The sequence below is a fragment of the Leucoraja erinacea genome, chromosome 10, assembly GCF_028641065.1.
Source record: "Leucoraja erinacea ecotype New England chromosome 10, Leri_hhj_1, whole genome shotgun sequence".
In the NCBI taxonomy this organism is placed as follows: Eukaryota; Metazoa; Chordata; class Chondrichthyes; order Rajiformes; family Rajidae; genus Leucoraja; species Leucoraja erinaceus.
In genome coordinates, this window is record NC_073386.1 from 53,253,163 (window position 1) to 53,280,176 (window position 27,014).

At 46.6% G+C, this 27,014-nt stretch overlaps 1 protein-coding gene across 1 annotated transcript in view; it reads left to right on the forward strand.

Moving 5' to 3' along the window:
• The window catches only part of cdc73 (cell division cycle 73, Paf1/RNA polymerase II complex component, homolog (S. cerevisiae)), a 277,463-nt gene that overhangs the window by 103,196 nt on the left and 147,253 nt on the right, over window positions 1–27,014 (forward strand). The gene's annotated exons all lie outside the window — the stretch shown is intronic.

A 27,014-nucleotide genomic window follows, 5' to 3' on the forward strand; every position in this document is an offset into this window, starting at 1 on the left:
CAAGTCTACAGGTGCTTATCTAATGTGGTAATCTTTTATGGGGCACTTCACAAACCAAATTATGTATAACAAAATTTGCTACATTCATTGGCTTCCTTGTTATCTAACATGCTAGTTACTTTGTCAAATAAGTCATCAATTGGTTGAACACAATTTCTCATCCATAAAATTATACTCACTCAGCTGTATACGTATTTTGTTACCACTTCCTTCATTTTCCTAACAAACCGTGCTGAAGTCATTTTCACTCCCAATATTTTCAGTATTTTGCTGTCTTCCTCAGCTGGGACTTTTCCGAAATGCAAAGTCTAATAACTATATATTTAAGCAATATTATTTTATTAAATGTGATCTTGGGAGTATATAATATTTTCTGTGGTATTCATAATACAACAATGATAAAAATCATAAAATCATGGCATCATAAAAGTAAAACCTCCAGAATGGATGATATTCATTACGTGGTTGGCTGGGGTCAGTATCAGCACAATAACTATATTAAACTTTGAATCTTCAGATGTCCTGGTGCAAGCTAAAACTAAAGACAAATCATAATCTCCTCACACATTCCCCTGCAAGTATCTCTGTCACTCCTTTAAGATATGCCCCTTCTTTGAATAAGCTCTTAAATATCGCATCTGAATCAGTTTCCATCTGATTACACTCTTTGAGGATGTTCATCTACTTGTTCAATTAATAAAACGAGATTGGGGACATTTCTATTCAACCTGTCAAAGCAATTAGGGTGGGGTTGGGTGTTAAAAATAGTCAGTTAGGTAAACAAACATAATAGTTGAGTGGCAAATGACAATGGTGCTGCCCAATATTTAACTGACGGAAATAATGGGTTTTCAGGGCTGTATGTTGTGACTGACAGCCTGACACCTTGCATGTCATTTTAATATTATTTACACTTATCCCATCCCCCTGGATATTCCAGATTAATAAATTAAGGTTTTGTCAACAAATTACAAATCAATAATGTAAAGGAGTGAAGTCTAACACACTGTGACCTTTACTGAGTCCTTTATTATAGCACATGGCACACACGTCCCAGCACTGACTGTCGCTAGGCGTGTTCAGGCGTGCTGGAACCAACAGGGAGGAACAAAGGGAGGATCTCACAGTTATACTGATATGGGCAGGCGTGGTTAGTGGTATTGAGGTAGCTACGTTATAGGTTGCATGCATAAACCATCTACATCCTTCCCCTTAGGAAATTAAGAAATCAAAGATACAACAGTGGCAGGGAGATTATACAAAACCTGCAAATCTAAACAAAATCACCGTAACGGTCAGGAGGTCTGACAACCCGACCCGAGCGGGTGCGCATGGCACCCTCACCCTCCCCACCCGAAAGAAGAGGAGGAGGAGCAGGAACAGCTGGAATGGAGAACGCAGGCGGAGACGCAGCCTGGAATGCGGAAGGGGAGCCAACCGGCACAGGAGAGCCAGGGGAAGGGGACTGTGCAGGAGAGATCGGAGCAGGCGGAGACAGAGAAGCGCGGGAAGGGGAGGTGCGGACAGGGGTTGAGAAACCCGGAGGAGCAAGGTGAGGGGACAGCGGCGAACGGGCAGACGGGGGCATGCAAGTCGAGGGGTAGTTAGTGGGAGCAGGATCGAATCGCAACCGAGGAGCATGCGGGGCCGCAGGGGATGGCTTAGGCTCGTTGACAGCCAGCAGGTGCTGGCGGCTGCGGCGATAGATAGTTCCTTCAAAGTCCACCAAGTAGGACCATGGCGAATTGTCCACCCCGACCACGGTTGCGAGTCGGGAGAAACCGGTGGAAGTCTGCAAGCGAACGACCTGGCCAGGCAGCAGAGGTGAGAGGGGGCGGCAGGACTTGTCGTGGGAGCGGCGCTGAACCTCATGCCGTTGAGCAATCCGCTGCTGGACAGCAGCAGGCTGAAGGACCTTTGGCACCAAGGACTGTTGTGCGATCGGCATCGGAGGGCGAAGAATGCGTGACATCAGACGTTGAGCAGGGGATCGCATGGTATGGTCCCTGGAAATGTTACGGAGGTTCAACAAGCCCTGGTAGAAATCACAGTTGGAGAGACGAGACTGTTCGAGCAAGGTCTTGGCGCTGCGGACAGCACGTTCGGCCAGGCCATTGCTCTGCGGATATTCTGGGCTGTTGGTGAAATGAGTGAAGTTCCACTTCACGGCAAAAGCTTTGAACTCAGCGCTGGTGAACTGACGGCCGTTGTCGGTCTGCAAACGGACCGGGGACCCAAAGGTGGCGAAGTGTCGGCGCAGCTTGTTGATGACCATCTCAGAGGTGATGGCAGGGAGAAGGTCCACTTCGAACCAGTTCGAGTAGGAATCAACCAACACGAGGTATTGCTTACCACGCCAATCAAAAATGTCTGCAGCCAGCGATGACCAGGGCATGTCAGGGGCCGGCTGTTGTAGAAGCGGCTGGCGCTGCTGGTGAGGGGCAAGGGAGTTGCAATCAGGGCAGGAGGCTACACGGGCCTTAATGTACATTGCCATGCCAGGCCAATAGTACTGTTCTTGGGCATGTGAGACCGTGGCATAGGTTCCTGGGTGCCCCATGTGGGCAGCGGTGTAGTACGAGGCATACAGGGAGGCAGGGACTGTTGCAGATCGGGGTCGTTGGCAGTGTGCTCAACCAGGCACTGCAACTGTTTGGAGGGAACGAAATTGACGTTGAGAACCTGCAAGTCCTCCTGTTCGTAGGGATGTCTGTCGCAGGAGGACCGGGGGGCTCTGGACAGGGCGTCAGCCACGTGCATCTCAGTGCCCTTCTTGTACACGATCTTGAAGTCGAACCTCTGTAGATGCAGCATCATCCGCTACAGTCTGGCCGGGGCGACGTGGATTGGCTTGTTGAGGATAGTCACTAAAGGTTGATGATCCGTCTCGACGGTGAACCTGGCACCGAAAAGGAAGTCCTTAAATTTGGAGCAGGCAAACACAACCGCCAGAAGCTCCTTCTCTATTTGAGCATAGCGCTGCTCGGTGTCCGTCATAGTCCGCGAGGCATAGGATATGGGCTGCAGCGAGCCATCACCATAGAGCTGCAGGCAGGCAGCACCGAGTCCAAAACGGGAAGCATCGCACGTCACCACGATTGGACGCTGCAGATCGAAGAACCGAAGAGTCGGTGTGCTGATCAGCTTCGTTTTGAGGAGATCGAAAGCCTGCTGGTGTTGGGGGAACCAGGACCAGGCGATGTCCTTTTTTGTCAGTTGCCTCAGAGGCGCGCTCAGATCGCTGAGGTTCGGGATAAACTTGCCCTGGTAATTGACCATACCCAGGAACCGCTGCAGGCTGGTAACATCAGTCGGGGCAGGCAGCTCGGAGATAGCGTTTGTCTTCTGCGGATCAGGTTTCAGCCCGCGGGACGTGAAAATGTGGCCAACATATGGCACCTCAGCTACACGAAACCTGCATTTAGACGGGTTAAGCTTCAGGTTGATCTGGCGAGCGCGGTCAAGAATCCGTCGGAGGTTGCGATCATGCTCAGCAGCATCTCTCCCATAAACAAGAATGTCATCCACAATAATGGCACACGGCAGACCGGCAAACAGTTGCTCCATGGAACGCTGAAACACCTCGCTAGCAGAGTTGATGCCGAACGGCATTCGTAAAAACTTGAACCTTCCGAAGGGTGTACTTAAAGTTGTTAAGTCTGATGAGCGTTTGTCCAGAGGTATTTGCCAGAACGAGCTTCTGGCATCGAGGACCGAAAATACTGTGGCCTGGCCGACCTGGGCAGCAACATCTTCTACAGTCCGCATAGGGTAGTGGGGACGTTTTATAGCCATATTTAAATCCTTGGGGTTGATGCACACCCGTATTTCGTTCTTACCCTTCTTCATGGTGGCGACCATGGTGGAGACCCACGCGGTGGGATCGCTGACGGCTTCCAACACCCCCATTTTAACCATGTTGTTCAGCATGGCTTCCACCTTGTCCTTCATAGCGAATGACACCCTGTGTGCAGCACGGATCACAGGCGTGACAGAGGGGTCAGTAGCAATCTTGTACACAAGAGGCAGCTTCCCCAATTTGTCATCGAAGAGGTCGGGGTACTCGGAGAGTGGGTTCAGCATCACCCGCACTTCGTGGACCGTGCGGTCGAAAGACACTAGACCAAGGTCCTGGCAGGCTTGATTACTCAAAAGAGTCACGCAGTCACAGTCCAGAATGAAGAACGACAGGTCACGGGATGCTTTCTGCAGCACACAGTGGAAGGTGGCCCTCCCCACAGGTGTTAGCTCTTCTCCCCCATAAGCACGTAGTATAGAGCGTTCAGCAGTCAACAGCTCATTATTCTTTGTTTAAGAGGGAACTGCAGATGCTGGAGAATCGAAGGTTACACAGAAAAGCTGGAGAAACTCAGCGGGTGCAGCAGCATCTATGGAGCGAAGGAAATAGGCAACGTTTCAGGCCGAAACCCTTCTTCAGACTGATCGGGGGTGGGGGTGGGTGGGGACAAGAAAGGGAAAAGGAGGAGTAGCCAGAAGGCTGGAGGGTGGGAGGAGACAGCAGGGGAGCTGAGGAAGGGGAGGAGACAGCAAGGACTAACAAAATTGGGAGAATTCGATGTTCATGCCCCCGGGATGCAGACTCCCCAAACGGAATATGAGGTGCTGTTCCTCCAATTTCCGGTGCTGCTCGCTGTGGCCATGGAGGAGACCCAGGACAGAGAGGTCGGAGAAGGAGTGGGAGGGGGAGTTGAAGTGCTGAGCCACCGGGAGCTCCTATACTCAAACAAAGACATTGGAAGACAATTTCAGCCAGACGGAAGATCTGAAGAAGTGTTTTGGCCCGAAACGTTGCCTATTTCCTTCGCTCCATAGATGCTGCTGCACCCGCTGAGTTTCTCCAGCTTTTCTGTGTAACCCGCTCATTATTCCTTATCTTGTTGAACAGTGATGTTGACATAACATTCACTTTTGCACCATATCCAGCTTTGCAGAGAAGGAAGTGTTGTTCACATTGACGAGCACAGAAGGATTGGGGAGGCGAGATCGGTTATGGAGGAGAGTGTAAATACTGGTGTCTCCCATGGAAATGCTGAGCTCAGAGTCGGGGGCAATGTCGGCAGAAGGCTGAGAATCGAGGTCATTATCAACCTGCTGAAGGTTGTTTAGGAATTGTCTGGAAGGTTGGGGAGCGTTCCCATGGGAGCGGCATACCGCTGCAAAATGGTTCATTTTACCACAGAAATTACAGGCTTTTCCAAATGCCGGGCACTGGGACTGCATGGAGTGGACATAACTGCAGTTGGGGCACTTCTTGGTACTCGGGACCCTGGATGTGCGGGCGGGACGCGGCGGAGGGCGAAAATTGTCCTGCCTGCGACGAGGCACGGCGAAGCCCGTTAGATTTACAGTACGATTTTCAGACCCCCTCAGCCCATGTGGCGGGACAACCACCTCAGCGATACGGCAGGCATGCATAGCCTGAGTTAGTGAGGTCCGGCTTCTGAAGCAGATCTGCACGTAGTTTCTGATCTAGCATGCCGGTGACCAGGATATCCCTGGTGAGTTGATCACGCATGGTATCGAAACGGCACCGCTGAGCCAGGTAGCGCAGGTCGGCGATAAAACACTCAACAGGCTCATCAGGCTGCTGCTTATGAGTAAAGAATCTAGCCCGCTCCAATATGCGGTTGGAGGGCAAGTCACAAATCTCTGCAAACTTGCGCAAGAGACATACCGGGTCATTAGCAGATTCCGCCGGCGCGACGACCTGGTCGTTGTCATCCAGGACCTCTGGAGTGTAGACAAAAGCTTGAGCATTTTTTTTCCTGTGAGTTGTGTTGCTGCACGTTCAAGTTTAGAACCAAACCTAGGCAAATGGGACTAGCTTAGAAGGGGCATCTTGTCGGCATGGACAAGTTGGGGTGAAAGGCCAGCTGTCTATGCTGTATGACTCTACCCCAGTAGTTCAAAAGTCATTTGCCAAATTAACAGTATTTCTGTAGACGCAACGAACTGCAGATGCTGGTTTATATTGGAAAAAAACAGCGCTGGAGTAACTCAGCAGGTTAGGCAGCATCTCTGGAGAACATGATGTTCATGTTTTGAGGCTGCGTTTTTTGGTTGGGCTCTTCTTCAAACTAATTGTGGTCGGGGGGGGGGGGGGGGGGGGGGCAGGGGAAAGTTGGAAGAGAGAAGGGGGAGGAAAATGCCAGCGAGTGATGGGCAGATGGTCAGGACCGGCCTTAAGAGATGCGGGGCCCAATTGGGAACAATTTTCACTGAAATATAAATATATAATAATAAATGAGTCGTATTCAGGCACGTGCCATGAGTGATTACTTAGGGTAGGCAGCCAGTCGGCTTTTTTAAAATCTTAAACTGCACATGCGCAGAATGTTTTCCTCTCTGTAAAAAGAAAAGAGAAAAATAAAGAAGGTAACAACTCAATTTGCCCAAGGCTTCCAAATCTCCTTCTTTCTGAATTACTGAATGGGTGGGGGGTGGAGGGGACGGCAGATGGAGAGATGGTGGGGGAAAACGGGAGCACACCGGGACAAGTTGAATCAGTTGTGATCTTATTGAATGACAATACTAGTTCAAGGGACCGATTGGGGGGAGTATTCCTTTCACGGCGTGTGGAGAGTCTGGCCAGGGGTAAAGTTGCAGGGAGGGCAGGAGCGTTGAGAAGGAGGGGGTTGGGGATCATGCCAGTAACCCACCCACTCACCACTGCCGCGGCGCACCGGGCGCGGAACCACTGCATTGTGGCCGGGGAGGGAAGCAGCTCGCGTGGCTACGAGCGACCGCCGGGACCGGACAGTGGAACCGACTGCCATCTCAGCACCTTCTGCCGGCCCGCTCACCTCTGGCAGTGATCTACGTTTGAACAGTGAGGGAATCAGCTCAAGAGCAGAGATCATAGAGCAGAGATGAACAGACAAAATGTGAGATAAGGAAAGAAGAGGTGCGAAATATGAAGCAGGAGAAAGGAATATAGGTGGAGGGAAAGGGCAGAAATGGGTGCCAGTCCTGGTGGGGCACAGGGAGGGGGGAGGGGAGAGGGGGTGAGAAGGAAGTGGTAGATTGTAGGTTAGTTACCTAAAATTTGAGAATTCAACCTTCATAGCATTAAGTTGTAAGCTATCCCAGTAGAATTAGGTGTTGCTGTTACACTTCCATTTATATTTGTAAGTTCTGTTTATGTGGCTTGGTCTGGCAATTGGCACATTCAGATTCAGATTCAGATTCAATTTTAATTGTCATTGTCGGTGTACAGTACAGAGACAACGAAATGCATTTAGCATCTCCCTGGAAGAGCGACATAGCAAACGATTTGAATAAATAATAATAAGTGTCCGGGGGGGGGTGGTGATTGGCAGTCACCGAGGTACGTTGTTGAGTAGAGTGACAGCCGCCGGAAAGAAGCTGTTCCTCGACCTGCTGGTTCGGCAACGGAGAGACCTGTAGCGCCTCCCGGATGGTAGGAGGGTAAACAGTCCATGGTTGGGGTGAGAGCAGTCCTTGGCGATGCTGAGCGCCCTCCGCAGACAGTGCTTGCTTTGGACAGACTCAATGGAGGGGAGCGAGGAACTGGTGATGCGTTGGGCAATTTTCACCACCCTCTGCAATGCCTTCCGGTAGGAGACAGATTAGTTGCCATACCATACTGTGATGCAGTTGGTAAGGATGCTCTCGATGGTGCAGCGGTAGAAGTTCATAGGATCTGAGGAGACAGATGGACCTTCTTCAGTCTCCTCAGGAAGAAGAGACGCTGATGAGCCTTCTTGATCAGAGTAGAGGTATTGTGGGTCCAAGAGAGGTCATCGGAGATGTTGACTCCCAGGAACCTGAAGCTAGAAACACGTTCCACCTCCGTCCCGTTAATGTGGATGGGGGTGTGCGTGCCGCCTCTGGACTTCCTGAAGTCTACAATGAGCTCCTTGGTCTTCTTGGAGTTAAGGGCCAGGTTGTTGTCAGTGCACCATGCTGCTAAGTGCTGGACCTCCTCCCTGTAGGCCAGCTCATCGTTGTTGCTGATGAGGCCAATCACCGTTGTATCATCTGCATACTTTATGATGGTGATAGTACCATGTACAGGTGTGCAGTCATAGGTGAAGAGGGAGTAGAGGAGGGGGCTCAGCACACAGCCCTGTGGAACGCCTGTCCGGGGGCCAGACGTCTGTTCAGGGTGAGGGTTGAAGAGGTGTGCTTGTCTAACCTCACAGACTGGGGTCTGTTGGTTAGAAAGTCCAGTATCCAGTTGCAGAGGGAAGGGTCGATGCCCAGGTTACCGAGTTTGGTGATCAGTTTTGATGGTATAATGGTGTTGAATGCTGAGCTGTAATCGATGAACAGCATTCTTACGTAAGTGTCTCTGTTGTCGAGGTGGGAGAGGGCGGAGTGAAGTGCCGTTGAGATGGCATCCTCTGTACTCCTGTTCTTGCGGTAGGCAAACTGATAGGGATCCAGTGTGGGGGGTAGGCAGCTTTTGAGGTGTGCCAGGACCAGCCTCTCGAAGCACTTGGTGATGATGGGGGTAAGTGCAACTGGGTGGAAGTCGTTGAGGCTTGCTGCAGTGGAGTTTTTTGGCACTGGCACGATGGAGGTGGTTTTAAGGCAAGTGGGGACAACTGCTTGGGCAAGTGACAGGTTGAAGATGTCAGTCCAGACGTCTGTCAGCTGCGCAGCACAGGCCCTGAGCACGTGCCCGGGGATGCCGTCAGGGCCAGCAGCCTTACGTGCATTAGTCCTACTCAGTGCCACGTACACGTCGTAGGGGGTGAGTGTGAGGGGTTGGTGATCGACAGGTAGCACAGCCTTGATGGCTGTCTCTAGATTGTCCCTGTCGAAGCGGCCATAGAAGTGATTAAGCTCCTCAAGGAAGGAGGCGTCGCTGGATGTGGGGGTGATGTTGGAGGGTCTGTAGTCCGTGATGGCCTGGATGCCTTACCACATGCGTCGGGGGTCGGAGTTGTTGTTGAAGTGCTCCTCAATCCTGAGCTTATGGCAGTGCTTGGCCTTCCTGATGCCCCTCTTCAGGTTAGCCCTGGATGAACTGTAGGCTCGAGCATCGCCTGACCTGAAAGCGGTGTCCCTTGCTTTCAGCAGTAGCCTGACCTCGCTGCTCATCCTTGGTTTCTGATTCGGGTATATGGTCACCTGTTTGAGGGAGGTGACACTATTGATGGTGGAGTTTATAAAGTCCAGAACAGAGGATGTGTAGGAATCAATGTCCGTGTGAGAGTCTAGGGTGGCCTGGGCTGTAAACGCCTTCCAGTCAGTGTTTCCAAAACACTGCTGAAGTGTGAAGTCCGCTTCCTCTGACCAGACTTTAACTGTCCTTACAGTTGGTTTAACCCGTCTGATGAGTGGGGAGTACTTAGGGAGCAGGAACAATGAGACGTGATCAGACTGACCAAGGTGGGGGAGGGGGATGGCTTTGATGGCAATTACTGATAGTTTTTCAATGAGTTACATTGAATTATCTAAAGACTTGAATTAAGACATGTTGGGGGCACTGAGGCGGTAAAGATTTCTCGCAAAATCAATCACAGAATAAAGGCAAGATCTTGCTGGCTCGAAGGGCCAAATGGCTTTCTCATGCACCTTTTTTTCTAGGTTTCTATATAGACAATGTCCATGGCTTTGCCCTCATCAACCCGTAACTTCCACAGTGTCCTCTGATATATTTGATCATGCCCGGGAGATTTGTCTACCTTCATGTGCCTTAGGACATTAGGCACCTCCTCAACCGTAATACCGATTATTCTCGAGACACTGCCATCAACTATCCCAAGTTCCCCAGTCTTCCCACCCAAACCACCCACTCCTCAGGTACCTTCCCCTGCAACTGCAGAGGATGCGACACCTGTCACTATACCTCCTCCCTCGACTCTGTCCAGGGACCCCGACAGTCCTTTCAGGTTAGGCAGAGGTTCACTTGCACCTCCTCCAACCTCATCTACTGTATCTGTTGTTCAGGATGTGGACTCTTATGTATTGGCGAGTATAAACGCAGCTCTCGTGAACCAACCTGATCTCCCATTTGTTGGACACTTTAATTCTCCTTCCCATTCCTACACTGACCTTTCTGTCCTCGGTCTCCTCCATTGTCAGAGTGAGGCTAAACACAAATTGGAGGAACAGCATCTCATATTTTGTTTGGGCAGCTTACAGCCCAGTGGTATGAATATTGATTTCTCTCACTTCAGGTAGCCCCGGCATTCCCTCTCTCTCTATCCCTCCCCCCATCCAAGTCGCACTCGCTTCTCATTTTCATCCTACAAACAGCTTAAAATGGCCCGCTTCCTTTATCATCGTTACTTTTTTGCATATCTTTCATTCATTGTTCTTTATCTCTCCACATCTCTGTCTATATTTCTTGTTTTCTTTATCCCTAACCAGCCTGAAGAAGGATCTTGACCCAAAACGTTAGCCATTCCTTCTCCCCAGAGATGCTGCCCATCCCGCTGAGCTTTTTGTGTCTATCCCCAATGTATTATTTCTCCACTGTAAAAGCAGAGGAGAAATAATACACATTGGGTTTTTGCCAAAAACTCCCTTTAATCATTATGCTGGACCTCGTCCCTTTTCGTATCTATCTCATCTCTGCCAACATGCTGGCTGCTCGCCCTCCCCCTTGAGAATGTCATGCAGCCTCTCTGAGACGTCCTGGATCTGGCACCAGGGAGGCAGCACACCATCCTGGAGTGTCGACTGCTGCCGCAGAATCTCCTGCCCACCTCCTAACGAATGAGACGCCTATCACTGTGGCTCTGCCTGACATCAGCCTTCCCCGCTGTACCTCAGTGCCAGGCTCAGTTCCATACCCATGCCTGCCACTGCTGCTACCCCTTGACAGTATCCAAAAGGGTCCACTTGTTTTAAAGGGGAGTGGCCACAGGGGTCACCTTCCCACGTGGTCACCCACCTACTCTCTTCCTGTACCATAGGCGTGGCCATCTTGCTATAATTCTTATTTACGAAGCTCTCAATCTCCCGGTTCATCCTGGGGCCGTCCAGCTGCAGCTCCAGTTCGGCCTGTAAGGAGTTGCACTGGACACAATTCCCGCAGTGTGGCGGTTGGGGACTCTAGAGGTTTCCCTGGCTCCCCAAATCCTGCAGGTGGTACATTGCACTATTCTACCTGCCATCACTGCTGCACTAAACCAAGAATGAAAAAGCCTAAGAATCACAAACAATAGCGGATTTTTGCAAAGTAATTAAGAAAAAATAACTGAAATGTCAAATTTACATAAGTATTCAGACCCTTTTTTTAGTATTTTGTTGAGGCACCTTTGGCAGCGATTACAGCCTCAAGTCTACTTGGGTATGATGCTACAAGCTTGGCACACCTGTATTTGGGTAATATCTCCCATTCTTCTCTGTAGATCCTCTCAAGCTCTGTCAGGTTGGATGGGGAGTGTCGATGCACAGCTATTTTCAGGTCCCTCCAGAGATGTTTGGTCGGGTTCAAGTCCAGGCTCTGGCTGGGCCTCTCAAGGACATTCACAGACTTGTCACAAAGCCACTCCTGCGTTGTCTTGACTGTGTGCTTAGGGTCGTTGTCCTGTTGGAAGGTGAACCTCTGCCCCAGTCTGAGGTCCAAAATGTTCTGGAGCAGGTTTTAATCAAGGATCTCTCTGTACTTTGCACTATTCTACCTGCCTTCACTGCTGCACTAAACCAAGAATGAAAAAGCCCAAGAGTTACAAACGATAGCGGACTGTACCTTTACCTCCTGCCCCCTCAACCTTGCATTTCGTTGTCTCTGTACTGTACACTGACAATGACAATTAAAATTGAATCTGAATCTGATCTGAATCTCTGCTTCCTTGCCGAAGACACCCTGCGGAAGACTTTTGATGCGGAAACAGTTTTAAAGCGGAAACAGTTGCAGCCCCAACACCGAGCCTTTCGGCACTCCACTCGCCACTTCCTGCCATTCTGAAAAGGACCCGTTTACTCCTACTCTTTGCTTCCGGTCTGCCATCCATGTCAACACCCTATCCCCAATACCATGTGCTCTAATTTTAATCCTGGGGTCTTTTATACAACAACAGTCACCTACACAGAATATCAGGGGCATTAGGTACTGTCCCAAGAAGCACCAAGAAGTCCAAATATGAAGTTGGTTTTCACCTTTTGCTTAAAACCAAGCATTTCAAAAACATTAATCATAGTTCCAAGAGGACATGCCCAGTCCTAACAATGAGCTGTTTTTCTGTGGTAGTTGGTGTCTTGTTCCGTTATCAGTTAGTTCCCCTAGCTGGGCCTCTCTTATCTGATTGAACACTTCAACCACAAAGCTTGTCTGAAAAAACCAAATGTAAAGCCACAAAAATCCGGTCAAGCATCCCAGCAAGCAATGCAATGGCAATTCGCTCTTTCATTACAGGAAGGGTTAAATATGGCAGCAAACGACATACAGGTGCACAACCTTTTATCCGAAAGCCTTGGGACCAGACACTTTTCGTAATTCGGAATTTTTCGGCTTTCGGAATGGAACATTTTTAGCGTAGATTTTAACGGCTGGCTCAGTGGTAGCGTGCTCGGCTCATATCCGCAAGGTCGCGAGTTTGCGCCTCGATCCCGGCAGTTACTCGATCGCGAGTTTGAGTCTTCAATGTAGTTTTTTCTTGCAGAATAGGAGAGAATAGGGAGGGTTAGGCTGGGATCATTCTCTGCGAGATGATCTTAGTGCGGGAGACAAGTGTAGGAGAGGTGTACTGACTGGGCAGAACTTTGGAAGTGATTGCCCACCATTCTCAAAAGCCGCTGTGTCTCCCTGTCCCTGGGATAGCAGGGGGCGATCAAACAGCACAATACCCCCCTCCCCCTCCAACTCCAGAGGAATCCGCTCCCCGATGGGCCGGTACGGCGACAAGTGGCAGTTCGCCCACAGCCCGAGCTGCTCCACCCCAAGAACAAGACGTACCTTGCACACCATCAGCTTCTGCCCCTACGGGGAGCGTGTTCCTCTGGAGTTGGAGTGGGGCTGGGCTGGAGTTGCTGATCTGGGATCTCCATGCTTGCAATGGGCCTGGGGGTCGGTGTCCCGATGAGGGGGCGCAGCTCGGGCTGTGGGCGAACTGCCATGTCGCCGTAGCGGCCCATCGGGGAGCTTCTGGTGGTCCTGACGTCTCCGGCCAGTTTGCAGTTTTCCTCTGGAGTTAGAACGGGGCTGGGCTGCTGCTGGCTGTGGGTCTCTGGGATCTCCGTGCTTGCAGTGGGACTGGGGGTCGGTGGCCCGTTGGTCCTGACGTCTCCGGTGACTGGCACTGACCTGCTGGCATCGCCGACATGAAGACAGTGCAAAGCCCTCGCGCCGGTGCAATGGGCGGGGAGCTGGAGAGGGGAGGGAAGGGGGTCACACACATGGCCGGGAAGCAGAGGGGTGGGTGTAGGTGGGGTGAAACTGAAGAGAGCGACAATCTGCTGCTGCCTGCCCGCTAGGTTAAAAAGTTCCCACGCAAGACTCACGATACACTGTGTATCGTGAGTCTACCGTGGGAACTTTTTAACTCAGCGGGCAGGCAGTAGCAGATTGTCAATTATTAACCCTCCTGCGCAATATACCCTCACCTTCTCTTTTATGAATGGGGATTTAGTTCCCCTTTCTTCGAGGACTGACCGGAGGTTCCGCTGTCACCTCTGCGGGCCGCCCTCGGTGAACGTCTTCAAGGACCTTTCTTCAAGGACTGAAAAAATGTCCGCTATTCGGAGCTTTTCGTTATTTGGAATTTCGGATAAAAGGTTGTGCACCTGTAATAGCGATTAACTCTTTCAACACACTGCTCTGTTAACGGGCATTCAGAAAATATTCAGACCCCTTCACTTTTTCCACACTTTGTTACGTTACAGCTTTATTCTAAAATTGATTAAATTCTTTTTTTTTGTCATCATTCTGCACACATTACCCCATAATAAAAAAAACAAAAACGGGTGTTTAGAAATTTTGCAAAGTAATAAAGAAGAAATAACTGAAATATCATATTTACATAAGTATTCAGACCCTTTACTCAGTTCTTTGTTGAGGCACGTTTGGCAGTGATTACAGCCTCAAGTCTTCTTGGGTATGATGCTACAAGCTTGGCACACCTGTATTTATCTCAAACTTCTCTGCAGATTCTCTCAAGCTCTGTCAGGTTGGATGGGGAGCATCGATGCACAGCTATTTTCAGGTCCCTCCAGAGATGTTCGATCGGGTTCAAGTCCGGGCTCTGGCTGGGCCACTCAAGGACATTCACAACCTTGTCACAAGGCCACTCCTGCATTGTCTTGGCTGTGTGCTTAGGGTTGTTGTCCTGTTGGAAGGTGAAGGTCTGAGGTCCAGAACACTCTGGAGCATGTTTTCATCAAGGATCTCTCTGCACTTTTCTCCGTTCATCTTTCCCTCGATGCTGATTAGTCTCCCAATTCCTGCCGCTAAAAAACATCCCCACAGCATGATGCTGCCACCACCATGCTTCTCCGTAGGTATGGTATTGGCCAGGTGATGAGCGGTGCCTGGCTTCTTCCAGACGTGACGCTTGGCATTCAGGCCAAGAGTTCAATCTTAGTTTCATCAGACCAGTGAATCTTGTTTCTCATGGTCTGAGAGTCCTTTAGGTGCCTTTTGGCAAACTCCAAGCGGGCAGTCATGTGCCTTTTACTGAGGAGTGGCTTCCGTCTGGCCACTCTACCATAAAGGCCTGATTGGTGGAGTGCTGCAGATATAGTTGTCCTTCTGGAAGGTTCTCCCATCTCCACAGAGGAACTCTGGAGCTCTGTCGGAGTGACCATCGGGTTCTTGGTCACCTCCCTGACCAAGGCCCTTTTCCCCCGATTGTTCAGTTAGGCCGGGCAGCCAGCTCTATGAAGAGTTCTGGTGGTTCCAAAGTTCTTCCATTAAGAATGATGGAGGCCACCATGCTCTTTGGGACCTGCAATGCTGCAAAAAATTTTATACCCTTCCCCAGATCTGTGTCTCAACACAATCCTGTCTCGGAGGTCTACGGACACTTTTGAAGGTCTGAATACTTATGTAAATGTGATATTTCAGTTATTTCTGTTTAATTACTTTACAAAAATATCTAAACACTCCTTCTCACTTCTTCATTCTGGGGTATTGTGTGCAGTTTGATGTAGATAGTGTAGCAAAAAAAATTTTTAATCCCTTTTAAAATAAGGCTTTAACGTAACAAAATGTGGAAAAAGTGAAGGTCTGAATACTTTCTGAATGTACTGTACACCATGCCTTGTTATTAGTTACTCAATTAGTTACTAATTACTGGAGAGAAGGAATGGGTGATGTTTCGGTTCGAGACCCTTCATCAGAAAGAATAGCAGAAACTCTGCACAGTTGCAAAGAGCAGTTTAAGGTGATTTTTTTTAAATGATAGTAGGAGCTAGAAAAAGTATGAAGAGAACGTTGCAAGGTGTATCAAAGGAACCACCCTGCCTGAGATAATCTGTTGCTGTTGCCCTGCTTTGTCCTGGTCGTCCCCCACCCCCTTACTTTCAAACTGAAGGGACGCAACCCGAAACGTCACCTATCTTTTATCTCTAAAGATGCTGTCTGACCCGCTGTGTTACTCCAGCACTCTGCATATCTACCTTTGGTATAAACCAGCATTTACAGTTCTTTGTTTCTCTGCAACTTTTAAAGTTGGAGTAAAGAAAAGATTAAGCACATTTTAAATCCCTTGAAGGTTGTTAACGCAGGCATTGGAAGTAGAAATATAAGCTGAAATTGAAAATTAAGCTGCATCATTATTGACAGTAGTCCAAAATGAATGTATACCAAACATCAGACAATAATGGGGAAAAGTGACAGATCTCCACTATCAGATGGTCACTCCATGTTGGGGGGTTTAAAGAATGGAGTGAGGACATTGCAGACGTTCTTACTGTAATCTTGTTGTTCTGGATTTGAGAACCATTTAGATTGGGGGAAATTGTGCATGTCATGCTACTGCGTAAGAAAGATGCGAGAGGGACCCCAAGAAATAAATGGGGCAGTTAGCCGTGCAGCTTTTGTAGGAGATTACTGAAGCTGATACTTGGGGATAAGGCACTCAATCACTCCACGCTCGGTTGAAGAGGGAGTCAGCGTTGATTTTACAGGGTGCCCGACCTGATTTGATTTTTTTGTCACGATGATTACAGTAGTTGACAGGGCAATTTATATCCGTATAGCTGGTATGGAATCCCTGAAGGTAGTGGATAAACTGCCCTACTACCCAAGACAGATAAAGGTAAAGTTCAGGGAAATTAAGGCAAACCTTTGATCTGTTGCAATAGTGACTGCAGTTTGAAGATACTTCCCTTCCAAATGTTTGTGAAAGGTGCTGCAAAATGCACTTTTTTCCCCTTAGAGTGGCAGGTAGCTGAGAAAGCAAAACTTTCTCGTTATTGGGGATATATTCCCAGAGCTATAGCTCTCTGAACCAGCCCTGCTGAGTGCCCCCCACCCCCATGGACTGTCTCCCTCGAATGGTCATGTCGCACAGACACATCTGCACATTTGTCTGTTTTACTGTTTTAATGTTCTTTTTACAAACCATGTTCTCGGGGTATCTAAATCTAAATTTTATTAGTTATTTAAGTTATGACATCGGATGGAAGCTGCATACCAAATCTCATTGCAAGCTGCAATAAAATATTATTTATTATTATACCATTTAATTCTCATTGCACTTATGCCGTGCAATGACAACATAATTAATTTTACATTATCACATAGCTGTATTACTTATCTCTCCATTGTTGTTATCAAAGTCAAAGCCCCCGGCTGGCGACTATTGTGTACGCCGGGTGGTGCGAGGGACCGGGTCTTGGTGTTGGTGGTGGGAAAGCCATGATGGTTAGTCAATTATTAAAGACGGGCGGGAGAATTAATGCAGGCCCCATTTGGATCCGCAACAGCAGCAAAGGCATTAGTCCAAGTCAACATGGAATCCACCGCTATCCGGAAAAGGTAAATCCCTGGCTGTTGACTCAACGACAACGGAAACCCGACGAGAAAAATCGGGTCTCTGGATTTAAAAAATTTTTTTGACCCCCACCCCCCCACACACACACACCCCAACAAAAATAACAAAAACTACATTGACAGAAAGTAATAAAAATGGATGAGGCCGGGGTGCCGATTATTATTATTATTATTATTATTAGTGGACTATTTGTGTGGGAGGGTGTATCTATGGACAATTATTAAAGAGGTAAAGCATTTGACAGTAAAAGGTCCAAGTCCGCACGGGAAGAGTGTATCTAGACATTCAGGCCTTTGATAAGGTCCCGCACGGGAGACGGGTGATTAAAATTAGAGCACATGGTATTGGGGGTAGGGTGTTGACATGGATGGCAGACCGGAAGCAAAGAGTAGGAGTGAACGGGTCCTTTTCAGAATGGCAGGAAGTGGCGAGTGGAGTGCCGAAAGGCTCGGTGTTGGGGCTGCAACTGTTTCCGCATCAAAAGTCTTCCGCAGGGTGTCTTCGGCAAGGAGGCAGAACAAGGCAGAGGGGGGCAGGAGGTAAAGGTACTGTCCGCTATTGTTTGTAATTCTTGTGCTTTTTCATTCTTGGTTTAGTGCAGGTTATCCACTTTGGCGGCAAAAACAAGGGGGCAGATTATTATCTAAATGGGGTTAGGTTAGGTAAGGGGGAGGTGCAGCGAGACCTGGGCATCCTTGTACACTGGTCACTGAAAGTTGGCGTGCAGGCACAGCAGGCAGTGAAGAAAGCTGATGGAATGTTGGCCTTCATAACAAGAGGATTTCAGTATAGGAGTAAAGAGGTTCTTCTGCAGTTGTATAGGGCTCTGGTGAGACCACATCTGAAGTCCTGTATACAGTTTTGGTCTCCTAATTTGAGGAAGGGCATCCTTGTGATTGAGGCAGTGCTGCGTAAGTTCACGAGATTGATCCCTAGGATGGCGGGACTGTCATATGAGGAAAGATTGAAAAGGCTAGGTTTGTATTCACTGGAATTTAGAAGGATGAGGGGGATCTTATAGAAACATATAAAATTATAAAAGGACTGGACAAGCTAGATGCAGGAAACATTTTCCCAATTTTGGGCGAGTCCAGAACCAGGGGCCACAGTCTTAGAATAAAGGGGAGGTCATTTAAGACTGAGATGAGAAAAAACTTTTTCACCTAGAGAGTTGTGAATTTATGGAATTCCCTGCCACAGAGGGCAGTGGAGGCCAAGTCACTGGATGGATTTAAGAGAGAGTTAGATAGAGCTCTAGGGGCTAGTGGAGTCAAGGGATATGGGGAGAAGGTAGGCACGGGTTATTGATAGGCGATGATCAGCCATGATCACAATGAATGGCGGTGCTGGCTCGAAGGGCCGAATGGCCTCCTCCTGCACCTGTTTTCTATGTTTATGGGTTTTCTCCGGGTGCTCCAGTTTCCTCCCACATCCCAAAGACGTGCGTGTTTGAAGATTAACTGGGTTTGGTAAATTGCCTCCCAGTGTGTAGGGAGTGGATGAGAAAGTGGAATAACGTGGAACTTGTATAAGTGGGTGATTGATGATCAGTGAGGGCTGAAGGGCCTGTGCCCATGCTGTATCTTTCAATGAATCGATCAAATTGCAGGGATAGAGGCAAAATATGGAAAGCCGGTAATTACAAAGCACTGCCAACTCTCAGTGATTTCAAGGAGAGTGCCCCTGCATAGAGAACCCAAGTAAAACGTTCATATTGGGTTTAATTCTTCTATATAGGAGCTTTCTCAACAAAAGCAAAGAGCTATTAAAGAATAAATGCTCTAAGTTGCCTGCAGGAAAACAGATGATTGCAGTAAGCAGTTCCATTTACATACATATAACATTTCTGTGCAGGGGTTCCACTCCCTATGAAGCATTTGTTTCATCTTTGTTTTACAGGAAGGAAAGCTCAGTAAAATGCCTTCACAATCAAAGGACCCTTTTGCAACAAATATACCAGATGAATGGTGCAGAGAGACAATATTCTCTCCCCTCTTGTCATTAACCTACATTAGAAGGATAATCAGATTTAAAATCTTTCCACAAAAATGTCTCTGAAAGATTTTATCTTTGAACAGCTTTGTAAAGTAAAAATATACAATTGGTTTAAGTTCTGTTTTCTTAATATATTACTGCTTCTCGTTCACTTTTAAAGGTGATAGAGATGCTTTCTATTTTAAGCCAATGTTAAAGGTTTAATTTCTGATGTGGGAGCATTTCCAACTTATTGTGTTCTTTTGCTTGACATTCTTATTTTCCTGCTTGAAATGATAGATCAAATGACACTAATAAACTGGTTTATTCAGTTTTGTTACCTGTTTGGAAGTGAATCCTGAAAGCAAGATAACTGTGATACCATCCAAAGTGTATTGAATGTGCATCATTGTACAGAGGCTTGCTGAAGGAAACAATATAACTTTAAGCACCGATAAGCTGATAGAAAAGCACTTCTCGTGTTGCTGCTTTGCTTTTCTTGCTCATCTTGTAATAGTCTCTTTGTTCAGTCCTGCATCAAGGTGACACGATGGCACCATGGTAGAGTTGTTATGCCCCTGTCCCACTTAGGAAACCTGAACGGAAACCTCTGGAGACTTTGCGCCCCACCCAAGGTTTTCGTACGGTTCCCGGAGGTTTTTGTCAGTCTCCCTACCTGCTTCCACTACCTGCAACCTCCGGCAACCACTTGCAACCTCCGGAAACCGCACAGAAACCTTGGGTGGGGCGCAAAGCCTCCAGAGGTTTCCGTTCAGGTTTCCTAAGTGGGACAGGGGTACAGTGCCAGAGACCCGGGTTATGTCCTGACCATGAGATGCTGCCTATGGAGTTTGTACGTCTATGTTGTCTATGCACGTTCTCCCTGTGACTGCATGGGTTTTCTCTGGGTGCTCCGGTGTCCTTCCACATTCCAAAGATGTGCAGGTTTGTAGGTTAATTGGCTTCTGTAAATTTCCCCTGGTCTGCAGGATAGAACTAGCGTACGAATAATCGCTGGTCGGCGCATAGTCTGTGGGCCGAAGGGCCTGTTACCACTCTGCATCTCCAAAACAAAACTAAACTAATCAGCTGGCCACGCCTGTGAAAAGCAGAAAAATCACACACATGTATTTTATATAATTAGCACCCCGAATGATAGCAATAATAAATTGAAGAGTCCATAAATATGTGAAAAACACTAAATGCACGATTTAAAAAAAATCACTATTCCCCCCCTGTTTTATTAATTTCTTTCAGAAACATAAATCTGAAAAAAAAATCTCATGGTAGCAATAATATTTGAATTGATGCCATAGAAAATGTATGCTACATTAACTTAAGTCAGGTTTCCAAAGGATTTGCTACCTAAGTTAGTATCATCAGACTGACAGTTCAGGATTCTGTTTACTTTATGACTTGATCAGGGGTTATTGCAGACTGAATTCTATTATCCTCTCTGGTACATTAGACATATCAACAGGGAAATCTGTTATACCTTTCCAATTATAAATGAATGATTCTTCTCTTTTCAACTTGTTGTTCGACTGTGAAATATGCAATTAGTTTTCTTCTCTCGCCTTCTTTCAAAATTATGCATTTTAAAGCATTTCAATGGAGCAATTTTGAATTTGCCTCAATAAAAATATTGGATTAAGTTGATCTTTTTCTTCATGTAAATTATTATGGACTGCTTTCTTGAAATAAAAAAGTCTATGGAATAAAGAAAGTTTATTGAACGCTTCCAAAGTGGGAAGCACCACATTTATTTTGAAGATGGAAAAATCTTACAGAAATTAACCATTTAGACAGTTGAGAATTTAGTATATAGCTTGTTATAATTTTTATCTTTAATATCTCATTGATATTAAATACTGGTAGGTAAATAGAGGGGATTTGCTCCATTCAAGGCTTGAGGGGCAAATTTGTTATTCAATGGGTGGTGAATCTATAGAACGACCTGCCAGAAGGGATAATTGAGGCACCTACTATAACACCATGGGCGCGGCACAGTGGTGCAGCGGTAGAGCTACTGCCTTACAGCGCCAGAAGTCCGGGTTTGATCCAGACTACAGTTGCCTGTCTGTATTAAGTTTGTGCGGTCTTCCCTTGACTGTACAAACTTGGTTTTCTCCAAGATCTTCAGTTTCCTTACACCCTCCAAAGACGTACAGGTTTGTAGGTTAATTGGCTTGGTATAAATGTAAAATTGGTCCTGATGTGTGTAGGGTAGTGTTAATGTGCGGGAATTGCTGGTCGGTGTGGACTCGGTGGGCTAAAGTGCTTGTTTCGGCACCGTATCTCTAAATTAAACTAAACTGCATTTAAAAGATACTTGGATAAGATTTGAGGGATTTGGGCCAAATAGAGGTAAATGGGATTAGTTTAGATGGGGCATTTTGGTTTGCATGGACGAGTTGGGCTGTGGGGCCTGTTTCGATTCTATATGACTCTGACAAATTGAAGGTTGGTTCTAAAACCAGAGAGCATAAATTAAAAATATTGGGATAAAGTTAACAATAGAAAGGACACATTTCTTCATGATTTCCAGATCAATCAATGCCATCAAAATTTATCGTCATCCTTTGCGACATCCAAAGAAAGTAAATTTGAGGATCATTGGGGTATTAATAGAATATAAAATCCAATGATCCAGAAACTCAGCCGGGCCGGGCGGCATCTTGTCCTTGCAGGATTTGAATGGGCACTTGGGGAGATATCTTTCAGGATAATCGTGAAGTCACCAGGAGCTAGCCTCGACTTGATGGGCAGAATAGCTGCCTTCTGAGCGATCACGGTTCTTTGTTCGTTGATTGAATATCAGAACCTTGCATTCTGTTTAGATTGAACAAAATGGGTCAATCGGGGCTGCTTGCTGCTCGTATAAATAGGTAATCAAACTTCTAGCCAGCTTCTTACAGCGTGGGTTGTAGACTTTATTTGTAAGCGACCAGCGCAATAAAGGCACATTCAACCTGCACAGTGGAAATGTTGCTTTACTTGCAAATGAATGTTTTTACCAATAATTTCTCTTGTTTTCATGTCTGCTTTTGTATGGCCTTGCCTGCCTAGCTATCGGTAATTTAAAGAACTTTGTTGAAACAAGGAACTGCGGATGCTGGTTTATACCAAAGATAGACACAAAGTGCTGGAGTAACTCAGTGGGTCAGGCAACATCTCTGGGGGGAAAGGGGTGGGTGAAGTTTTGAGTCTGGGCCCTTCTTCAGGCTGATAGTAGGGGATGGAGGGGAGTGAAGCGCTGGAGACGAGAATAGATCAGGACCAATCGAGGCTGGCCACAGATAACCTCCAGCATGGCAGGGTGGTGCCTGGTAAGCCCATTGTTGGCTAGGGAAGGTGTGGTCTAAAGACAGAAACAATGTGACCATCCGTGGAAAGATACAAAGTGCTGGAGTAATTCAGCCGGGACAGGCAACATCTCTGGAGAGAAGGAATGGGTGACATTTTGGGTTGCGACCCTTCTTTAGACTTCAGATCTGTGGACCTGGGAAAAGAACCAGAGTGGAGGGAGGGGATAGAGGTGGATGTAGAAGATACTTAGAATTAGATAATTCAATGTGCATACCGCCAGGTTGCAACATTGTTGAATTTCCCAACATTCTGATGGCTATTATTTGGAACTATAACATTATACTCAATTTGAATTATTATTTTGACTTGAAAATAATTTGATTCTAAATTATAAATGTTCTAATTAGCTGCAATCTGAATATTGTTAAGTCAGATTGTCAATCTGCAATCAGACCAACTCCAACACTGAATACTTGTAAACATGTTGACAACAGAATTAAGTGCACCCCATGTGAATGCAGTAATAACTATTACTTCTGATCTACTCTTCATACGTTTGTATGTTGTCTTACTTAGAAGCATAGAATGATACAGTACGGAAAAAGGCCCTTCGGCCCAACTTGCCCACACTGGCCAACATGTACCATTTACACTAGACCCACCTGCCTGCGCTTGGCCCATATCCCTCCAAACCTGTCCTATCCATGTACCTGTCTAACTGTTGCTTAAAAGTTGTGATAGTCTCAGCTTTAATTACAGCTTGTGCCATACACCCGCCACCCATTGTGTGCAAAAGTTACCCCTCAGATTCCTTGCTTTCATAGGCAGGTACTTATTCAAAATTGAATTGGCCTCCTTGCATGGGTTGTTGCACACCAAAACTGTTTTAATGGACGGTTCTCGCATGGTGGTATAATTCACAGGCTGCCACCTGGAAATGAGTAAAGGTAGCTCGTATGTGCTTCATTCGAGTATTAGGCACTTGTCTGCATTTGAAGTGGAATTGTTTATCATTTTGCTCATACTCTTCATCTCATGAAAATATTTTTTTGAAAAACTTAGTGAATTATAGATTAACAAATGCAGCAGTTTTTTCTTGTATTTGCTTTGAAATATAGAACAACCCAGAACAGGAATGGACCTTTCGGCCTACAATGTCTGTGCCAAACATGATGCCAAGTTTAAACCAATCTACTCTGCCTGCACGTGATCTTTATCCTTCCATTCCCTGCATATCCACGTGCCTGTGCAAAAGCCTGTTAAATGCCACTATCGTATCTGCCTCCAGCACCACCCGCCAAAGAATGTGTCAGTAAATGTGGAAGAAGGGTCACGATCCGAAACGTCACCCATTCCTTCTCTCACCCATGCCTGTCCCGCTGAGTTACTCCAGCATTTACACTTTCCTACGTGCCTACCTTCAATTTAAACCAGCATCTGCAGTTCTTTCCTACACACTCGTCAATAATTGCTAGTTGCTATTAACCTTTCAAGGGAAACGGATAGTTTGGACACAAGCACATTCCAGGTACCCACCATTCTTTAAAATAAATCAGAAGTGATCAGAGCAGAATTAGGCCGCTTGACCCAAGTCTACTCCGCCATTCAATCATGGCTGATCTATCTTTCCCTCGCAACCCCACTCTCCTGCCTTCGCCCCATAACCCCTGACATCCGTATTAATCACGCATCTGTCAATCTCTGCTGCAAAAATATCCATTGACTTTGCCTCCACAGCCTTCTGTGGCGATGAATTCCACAGATTCACCACACATTTGCCCACACATCTCCTTTAAACTTTGCTTCATCTAATATATTTTCTTTTTTTGGGACATTATTGAGTCCAGATTATCTGCTCCTTTTGAAAACATAATAGCAACTAAACGTTTATTGAGACACAAGGAACCTCAGATGCTGGTTTACAAAAAAATTCACAAAGTATGAAAGTTACTCAGTAGGTCAGGCAGCATCACTGGAGGATATGTATAGGTGATGTTTCAGGTCTGGTCTCAGGCCAAAACGTTGTTTATCCATGATCTTCAGAGATGCTGCCTGACCTGCTGAGGTACTCATGCACATTGTGTTTATCTTTTATTGATTAGTTATTTAAAATTCCCAGACTCGGAGCTGCTTTGTCCTTGAAAATTAATGAATGATCGTATCTCCAAACAATTAATAGGAGAATAGCAGATGGAAATTGGTGCAGTGCCTCAGCAAAGAGAGGGATGTGTGGATTTTCTGCATAAAAAACATATCAATAATGTGGTTTTTATGGAACACCTTAAAATGTTAAAATGCGTGTTAAAATGCTAAATTGGGGTCAGGCCAATGAGAGAAAGCCTCGCTCAAGTTGATTGGAGCAGGTTGTTTGAGGGGAAAGTAACATCAGCCAAGTGGGATGTTTTTCAAAGTGTGCTGACAAAGGCTCAGGATATGTTGGAGTGAAAGGCAAGGCAGGCAAACGTAAGGAAACTTGGCTGACGAGAGAAATGGAGGCATTGGTTAAGAATAAAATGGATGCAATGGACAGGTATAGGCAGCTGGGATTAAGTGTATCCCTGGAAGAGTTTCGGGAACCAAGGAGCAAAGTGAAAATAGGAAATCAGAAGGGCAAAAAGGGGCCAGGAGATAGCTCTGGATGATAGCATTAAGGACAAACCCAAGAGATTTTTATAAATACACTGGACCAAGTGGGAGCCATTGGGTCCCTGTCACACGGGAGGCTTGGTCCCCCAACACAACCTGTTAGAGAGAGAGTGGGACCCCTCGGGAGCCTCTGTGGACCACATGAGACGTGGAAGGTCCCCAATGAGCATTTCTCCTCTGTATTTACCGAGGAGAAAGATAGTAGGAGGACGATGGAACTTGGGGCAGTCAATGGAAGTGTCTGGAGAGCAGTCAGTGTTACGGTCGAAGAGGTGCTGAAGGTACTATTGTGTATGAAGGTCGACAAATCTCCAAGGCCTGATCAGATATATCCGAGGACATTGTGGGAAAACAGAAAGGAAATTACGTTAGTCCTGGTTGAAATTCACGAGTCGTCTTTAAATACAGGAGAGGTGCCGGAAGAATGGAGGGTGGCAAATGTGTCTTTATTCAAGAAGGGCTGCAGGGAAAATGATGGGAACAAGAGGCCAGTGAGCTTAACATCTGTGGTTGGAAAGTTACCAGAGCGTATTGTGAGGGATAGGATACACAGGCATTTAAAAAGACAAGGGTTGATTTTGATAGTCAGCATGGTTTGTACATGGAGGTCGTTTCTCACAAATCTGAGTTTTTTGAAGACGTGACCAAAAAGGTAGAGGAGGGCAGAGCTGTAGATGTGTTTATGGACTTTAGTAAGGCGTTCGACAAGGTTCCACATCGTAGACTGGCCTGGACGGTTAGATTGCATGGGATCCAGGGAGAGATAGTTGAATGGATAGAAAATTGGCTTCATGGAAGGAAGCAGAGGGTGGTGGCAGAAGGTTGTTTCTCGGACTGGAGGCCTGGTGACTAGTGGTGTGCCTCAGGGTTCTGTGCTGGGCCCGTCACAGAGTAGTATGTAAATGCAATAATAATACGGATATACGGATTTGCTTTGTAAAATACGGATTTAAAAAAAATAGCCCCGACTATCTTGCTGCTTAAAAAATGCAAGGATATAAAAAGTCATACAGTAACTCTAAAAATTATAGCAGATTAAATCTATTAGTATTTAAAATTTTAAGATCTGGATGATTATTTTTGTAAGTTTTGTCCGGCCTGTCCCACTACAGGTTTAAACAGCGCTGTCAGTTTAACGCATGGGAATTTAAATGAACAGCACTATGGGTTCTAATTATAGCGTTACCAGCTGGAGCGCTATTGCCTTTACACATAGCACTATAGCCACAGCGCTATGGGTCACAGACCGTTCGTGGAGAGAGAGAGAGAGGGAGGGAGAAAAAAAAGGAAGGAAAGAAGGAGGAAGAGAGGGAGGAAGAGGGAGGAAGAGAGGGAGGAAAAGGGGGAGGGAGGGAGAGGGAGGCTTCCAAAATGGTTTCTCCATCATCATATGATGCTAAAGCAGGAAGCAGCCGTTCAAACAGAAGTATACGAAGAGATGGCAATGAATGCACTGTCAAGTAAGGTGCGTAGAAGACATGTCAATTGGTAGCAACGTTATGCGTTCTTCATGTCAAGAGTCAAGAGAGTTTATTGTCTTGTGTCCCAGATGGGTCAATGAAATTCTTGCTTACTGCAGCACAACAGAACATTGTAAGCAAAAATACAGAACAGTTCAGTTCAATATACATATAAATAAGTTCTCTTGCATGGGTATGACTGCACATAAAAAACACAATTTTTTTCAGCAAAACGGCATCGCATAAAAATAATGATTTTCTCAGCAAAATACTGATTTTCATGTATTAGACTACTGGAATGCTCTGACAAAACTTGGCGGCTCTGCCGTTACATTTTGTCATCTATAATCAATGATTTGGATGAGAACCATACAGGACAAGATTAGCAAGTTTGCTGATGATACAAAAGTGGGTGGCTTTGCAGAGAGTGAAGAGGGTTGTGAAAAATTGCAGCAGGATCTTGATCGATTGGCCAAGTGGGCTGAGCAATGGTTGATGGAAATTAATGCAGAAATATGTGAGGTGTTGTATTTTGGGAAGTCGAACATGGGTAGGACTTACACAGTAAATGGTAGGCCTCTGGGTAGTGTTGTAGAGCAGTGGGATCTAGGAGTTCAGGTGCATGGTTCCCTGAAGGTCGAGTCGCAGGTAGATGGTGTGTTCAAAAAGGCTTTTGGCAAATTGCCCT